Source organism: Tupaia chinensis, unplaced genomic scaffold, assembly GCF_000334495.1.
Source record: "Tupaia chinensis unplaced genomic scaffold, TupChi_1.0 Scaffold145685_1, whole genome shotgun sequence".
Taxonomy (NCBI): Eukaryota; Metazoa; Chordata; class Mammalia; order Scandentia; family Tupaiidae; genus Tupaia; species Tupaia belangeri.
Genome location: NW_006205542.1, coordinates 529,852 through 536,027, shown reverse-complemented (window position 1 = coordinate 536,027; position 6,176 = coordinate 529,852). Strand labels below are relative to the sequence as shown.

At 42.1% G+C, this 6,176-nt stretch overlaps 1 pseudogene; it reads right to left on the bottom strand.

Moving 5' to 3' along the window:
* Positions 1-4,469: 4,469 nt before the first annotated feature.
* On the bottom strand, positions 4,470-5,853 carry LOC102470169 (UDP-GalNAc:beta-1,3-N-acetylgalactosaminyltransferase 1-like; annotated as a pseudogene).
* Between the last annotated feature and the right edge of the window lie 323 nt (positions 5,854-6,176).

Genomic DNA, 6,176 nt, shown 5'->3' with positions numbered 1-6,176 from the left:
GTGTCCCGCCTCCTCGCCCAAGCCGGCCCAGCACGCACCGCCCGAGCCGGCGAGGGGAGGGGGCAGGGACGGAGCCAAGGCTTCCGGGTAGCGCGAAGGAAGGACCCGCGGGGCGCGCTGCGCAGGCGCGGAACTTCCCTCGAACCCGGCGGCGGGGCTTCACTCCGTAGAAGGCCGTCCCCGAGGTGTTTCCAGAAAGGTGTGTGGCACTGCCCAGCGTAGGTGTTGTCCTCGCTGAGGGCCTCAGTGAAGCCCGGTAATGGAAGACCTTTCACAAGGAGGCAACTTCTCTCGCTTGCTTGCTGTCTTTGCTCTTGCTGGAACACTGGGAATGCAGAAATAATAACGATGGGGCGGTTTGATTTATTCTTCAGCGTCAATTCATCAGCTGTTTGGAACAGACACTATTCTAGATATTAGAGACAGAGACGCCCATGGAATAAAATAGGAAAAACAGTCTGTTACATTGTAAGGAAGAGAAGTGGTCTAGTGACGTGTATTGAGGACTAACATTTATTGAGTGAGTGGGCTATCAACTGTTAACTCATTTAAACCTTACCACAATCCTGTGCTATTCTTATACTCACTGTACAGATTAGGAAGGTGTACAGTGATCTTTAATATGAGGAAATGAGAACCAGGGAAAGAATACTCTTAATTAAAAGGCAAACAGCCAGGACCATCAGATGGCATAATGGTTACGTCATTGGGGTCCTGTAGTGGACCCCGGTCCCAGACCCTGGGGCTTAAACTCGTGGTGGGCGTGGTGCCCAAAATCCTGAGGAGAAGGAGAAGGGATTGTGGTGTGGCCATCCCCCCTGGAGGGGGTGTGTGTGATTTTTTTTGCTTTCTGTCTCCCTGTCTCTGTCTCTCCAGAGAGTACACACATGCTATAGCAAAAATCTCTTAAGAAAAAAAAAAAAAGGCAAACTCCCTAATCCAGACTCATAATGTTTTGAACACTGACTAAGACAGTTTGTATAATTCTGCACTTTGTGGATTATTAGCAATTTCTAATAAGGGCTCATGAAAGCAGAATGATCATGTCCTTGCCAGTGGTGGGACAGATGCTAAAAAAAAGGCAATGAGCAGGTGTCTGTGTCTACTTTTCTGTAAAACCAAATCCTAGTCTTGTCTCTGCATAATGGTGACCCTTGTGCCTACCCAGCCCTGATCTTAGTACAGAGGCTCAGAGATGTTTGTAGACTTAAGGTGAATGAATATGGCAATGAAGATGTTTAGTAATTGAAGCTTGAGTTTCATGACAGAGGCAATCAGTCTAGAGAGATATCAGAATGAGTTCCAATGAAGAGGGGGGAAAGTCATGTGAAAGATAGAACTTATGAGCCATGTCCTAAAGACTGACATGACTTAATGGGACCTAGAGAGGAAGACACTGAGGAAGAGTAGAGTCTTAGTATGTTTGTGTTTATAACAGAATACCACAGACTGGGTAATTTATATGGAAAAGAAATCTGTCACATGTTCTAGTCTACCTGTTGTCAGTAACAATGAATACCAAAAACTGGGTGATTTATATAGAGAGTTTTACTCAGCTCACAGAGCATGGTCTGTGTTCTAGGTATCTCTGTCTCTCCCTCTCCTCATAAACCCACTAGACATCAGTCATGGGGGCCCCATTAATCTTCCAAACTTCCCACCTTTCAACACAAAATTGCCTCATTTTCACCCTCTTAATCCCATTTCAGTCAAACCTCAACACATGTATTTTGAGGGACACGCTGACCACAATATCAGTTCTGGAAGCTGAGAAGCCCAAACGCTCAGTGCACAGTGCTAGCAACAGTTCAGGATCATGTGAGAGTTTTCTTGTTGTGTCATCCATGACAAAAAGTAAGAGGGCAAACACATGTGCTCAAGAGAATCCACTCCTGAGATACCATTTTTGAAAGGTACTGAACCCACCCATAGGGATCCAGGCCTAATCACCTTGTAAAGTCCCCACTTCCCAATATTATTACATTGGCAATTCAATTTTAACATGAGTTTTGGAGGGGACGAACATTCACCATAGCAAGCAACATGCACAAAAGCATAGAGACTTCAAGTAGGTTGGAAAACAGACAGAAACACAGGGGTACTATTTAGGATGGAGTGAGAGATTAGGCTGTTAGATAAATCAAGTATTACAGGATTTTGGAAGATGGGGAGTCAGACAAAGCTATCCGACCTTGATGCAGTTGACAATAGAGAACCTGTGAATTCTTCAACTAGGATAGTGTGATACAAAGGATCTCTGGGGAAAGTTAGTCCAGAAGTAAGTAGTTAACAAATACCATTTGAGAGTACACTCCCTGAAAGTTCTGCTTAGCACTGTAAATATTCAGAAAAATGGAAGACAGGTTTACCAGTGAGAAATTACTTATGGGATGGATTGAAGAGTTGCAGCACTGTCTAATGGAAATATAATGCATACTACATACATAATTTTTAATAGTCTAGTACCTACATTTAAAAGCAGGAAAAGGTGAAATTCATTTTAACAGTACATATTAGGGCCAGCAGCCTGGGGACTGGTTGTTAAGGCAGCTGGATCCCATATGACCTACCATGCAGTTTAAGCCCTAGACCTGGAGGCTTGAAAAATATGCATTTTTAACAAATTCCAAGCTGATGCTGGTGTTATTGTCCAGGGACTACAGTTTGAAAACCAGCGAACTCCAGCAGGGGTCAGCAGCTCTTTGCTGTATTGGGCCGGGTCATAGTGTAGGTTTGCAGTTTGTGTGGTCTCTGTCACAAACTACTCTACTCCAGATTGTAGCCCAGTAGCCATTGACAGTATGTAAATGAATGGACTTGCTTGTGTTCCAATAAAACTTTATTTATGGACACTGAAGTTTCCATTTCTTGTAATTTTATTTTTTTTTTAGAATTATTTAATTTCATTTATTGTTTGTTTATATATATATTTTTGACCAGAGAGAGAGAGAGAGAGAGAGAGAGAGAGAGAGAGAGAAAGTGAGAAATGATACCACCAGGTACAGGACTCAAACCACAGTTGACCATGTGGGAGTCCAACACCCTTAACCACCATGCCACCTACTGGCCCCAATTCAGTAACATTTATTAAACAACTTCTATTCATTCACTGGTAATCAGGAGCTTACAGACCACTATGAGATACAAACTAGGAAATAGAAAAATGAAGAACCATACTGTAGGGCCAGGAAGTGGCATGGTGGTTAAGGCACTGGAGTCCCACATGGCCAACTGTGATTTGAGTTATGGACCCAGTGGCTTGAAAATTATGCCAGGCACATGTGAATATATGCCTAAAATCTCAAGAAGAGAATAGAGAAGGGATTACAGCATGGCCATCCCTTCTGAGGGGTGAATTCTCACTTTTCCTCTCACTGTTTCTCTCTTCTCTCTCAAGTGAATGCACATGCCCTATAACAAAAGCTTTTTTTTTAGGAGCTGGCAAGTGGCATGGTGGTTAAGGGTGCTGGACTCCTGCATGACTGACCATGGTTTGAGTCCCAGATCTGGCGGCTTCTTTCTCACTTTCCCTCTCTCTCCCTTTCTTTCTGTCCCTCTCTGGTCAAATTTAAATAGAGTTAAATAAAACAATTCTTTTTTAAAAAAAAATTTTTTTAAGGAACCATGCTGTAAAGTCTGTAGCAAATACAAAGTGTTCTAGGAGCAAAAGAAACAGAACATCCAGTAGCCTGGAAGAATCTGGGAAGGCTTTCTGAAGGATATAAAACTTAAACTTGGTTTTAACAAACAGGAATTTTCCAAGGGAAAAAAAGGGATAACTTAAAAAAAAAAAAAAAAAAAAACGCATGAGCTTCAAAAAAAATGGGGTTATATGCTGGAAGTAGTAAGAATCTGAGGCAACAGGAACATAGAATACGTGCAGAGGATGAAGATAAAAAAGGAAACAAGGCAGACAGGTAGATGGGGCAGGGACTAAGAGCTTTGTCACAAACTACTGCGTTTGAGCCCTATGGGCTTATAGATCCAGTAGAAGCATTTATACAGAAAAATAATTACTTCACCAGCTTTGTTCTCAGTAACTACAGTGGCAGGAGGGAGAACAGGGATGAGGAAAATCTGTTATCAGTGGAACAGATGAGGGGGGTGTTGCAATAATAGTCCAAAGAGGATATGATGAAGGCCTATTTTAAGCCAGTAGCATAGGGTTTGGGAGAGACGGAATCAAATGATGTTTTAAAATTAGAAGCAGCAAAATTTGGCGGCTGACTGTGCGTGGGGGGAGGTGAGAGAAAGGAGGTGAGAATAACACCAGTGATTCTAAGTTGGGAGACTGGTAAATGGTAATGCCATTAACCCAGATAAGAGTTGAATGGAGTAGGCCTCCAGTTCCCAGTGGCAGCAGCAGGGCTGAGCCAGCACACCGACCTTTCCATGGGTTTTCCATGGTACCAACTTTAACACTTCCCACAAACTATCCTGTCTTCTCTAGGCTTTGGTAGAATGTGAAGTTAATCATGGCATGTGGTATTCCTTAGCATAACCTGCCAACGTGTGATGATCTCCTTGGAGGTAAAACCATAGGCTGCAATCACACATCTGAGTAGACAGACATTCAAATGGATTCTGTGTAAAAAGGCATGTGTCTTCTGGAATACAAATTTCCACTTTTTTCTTTCTTTTCTTTTCCAGAACTATTTAATTTTATTTATCATTATTATTTTTTAATTTGCTACAGGGCATGTATGAGAGAGAGACAGAGACAGAGAGAGAAAGTGAGAAAGCATGCCACCAGGTCTAGGACTTAAACCACAATCATCCATGTGGGAGTCCAATGCCTTAACCACTATGCCACCTGCTGACCCCACAAATGTACACTTTTAATAAATTCAGGCAGATCCTGACAGACACATCTTCAAACTTGATAGGTTTTACGTGCTTCCTCATTTTGTAGATCCTTGGCGCCAAATCTCTGGACATTATTTAACCAAACCCACTGCAGTGGGGAGGGAGCACCATGAATAGATACTCCTGGTATGAAATTTGGGGTTTCCAGGAAAATCTTCTAATTCCTAACTATATAAATAATTATCAATTAGAAGATAACCTGTGAAAAATGTTTCTGAGTGGTCTACGTTTAAAAGGTACTTCACTAAATTGCCAGTGTTGTTGAAAACCTCAGTGTCTGTCTTCAGGATGTACTTGGCATTGGGACAAAACTCAGTTACTCACTTGAATGCCATGATGGTTTTCGAGGTCAGGTTATTTTATGTTTCTTCCATGTCATGTCGCCATAAAGAAGGTGTTCATCCTCTAAAAACATTAATGTTTTATCCTCCCTTTCAGCCTGTTGGGCTAATAATACAAACATGAGAACTTCCTACCAAGAGTTTTTTCACCTTGTTACTCTAATAACCTGCCTAGTTTTCACATCTGAGGGATGTGAGGTCACAAGGATGATCAGAAATGGGTTTTTTTGTTGTTGTTGTTTTAAGAATTATTTTATTTGTTTGTTTTAATCTGACCAGAAGGGAACAGAGTGAAAGAGAGAAGGAAAGTGAGAAAGCAAGCCACCAGATCCAGGACTCAAACTGAGGTCGACCATGTGGGAGTCCAGCACCCTTAACTACCATGCCACCTGCCAACCCCAGAGATGGGTTTTGATGGGAGCAATTTGAATGCTTTCTTGGTATGAAGTGAAAGTCTTGTCTGTAGATAGGCTCATACTCACAGAAATACACCCATTTATGCGTTCCATCACATTACTGTGGGAAAGGCTGAGCTAATACATCACCAGGAAACTCATGACAACAGCAGCAGGAGGAGCCACTTGAGGGATCTCAGTGACATCCAACTGGAAAGGAGAGCCAGGGCCATCCACAGCAGTTTGGAAGCACGTGAAGCACAGTTTCTTCTTGATTTATTTCTTCCAAGTGAAAAAACTTTATTTTCATCAATCGAACATTTAGCAGTGCATAGTTATCAAAACTAATAGTCAAGGTTTTGAAAAACAGGACTCAGATTGTTTTATATCCTGCCGTACACTGCTTGTAAGACATAGGCTTTTCTCCAGTAGTGCAGGACCTCTGTTTTTCCTAAGGGGTGAAGAGTTGTCAAAGGTGAACCATAAACTTTAAACAAAGGGAAATCATAAATACAAATATCATCTCCATGCAAATCATGCTCAGCTCTTCCAAATTCTCATCCAGTGTTTTGAG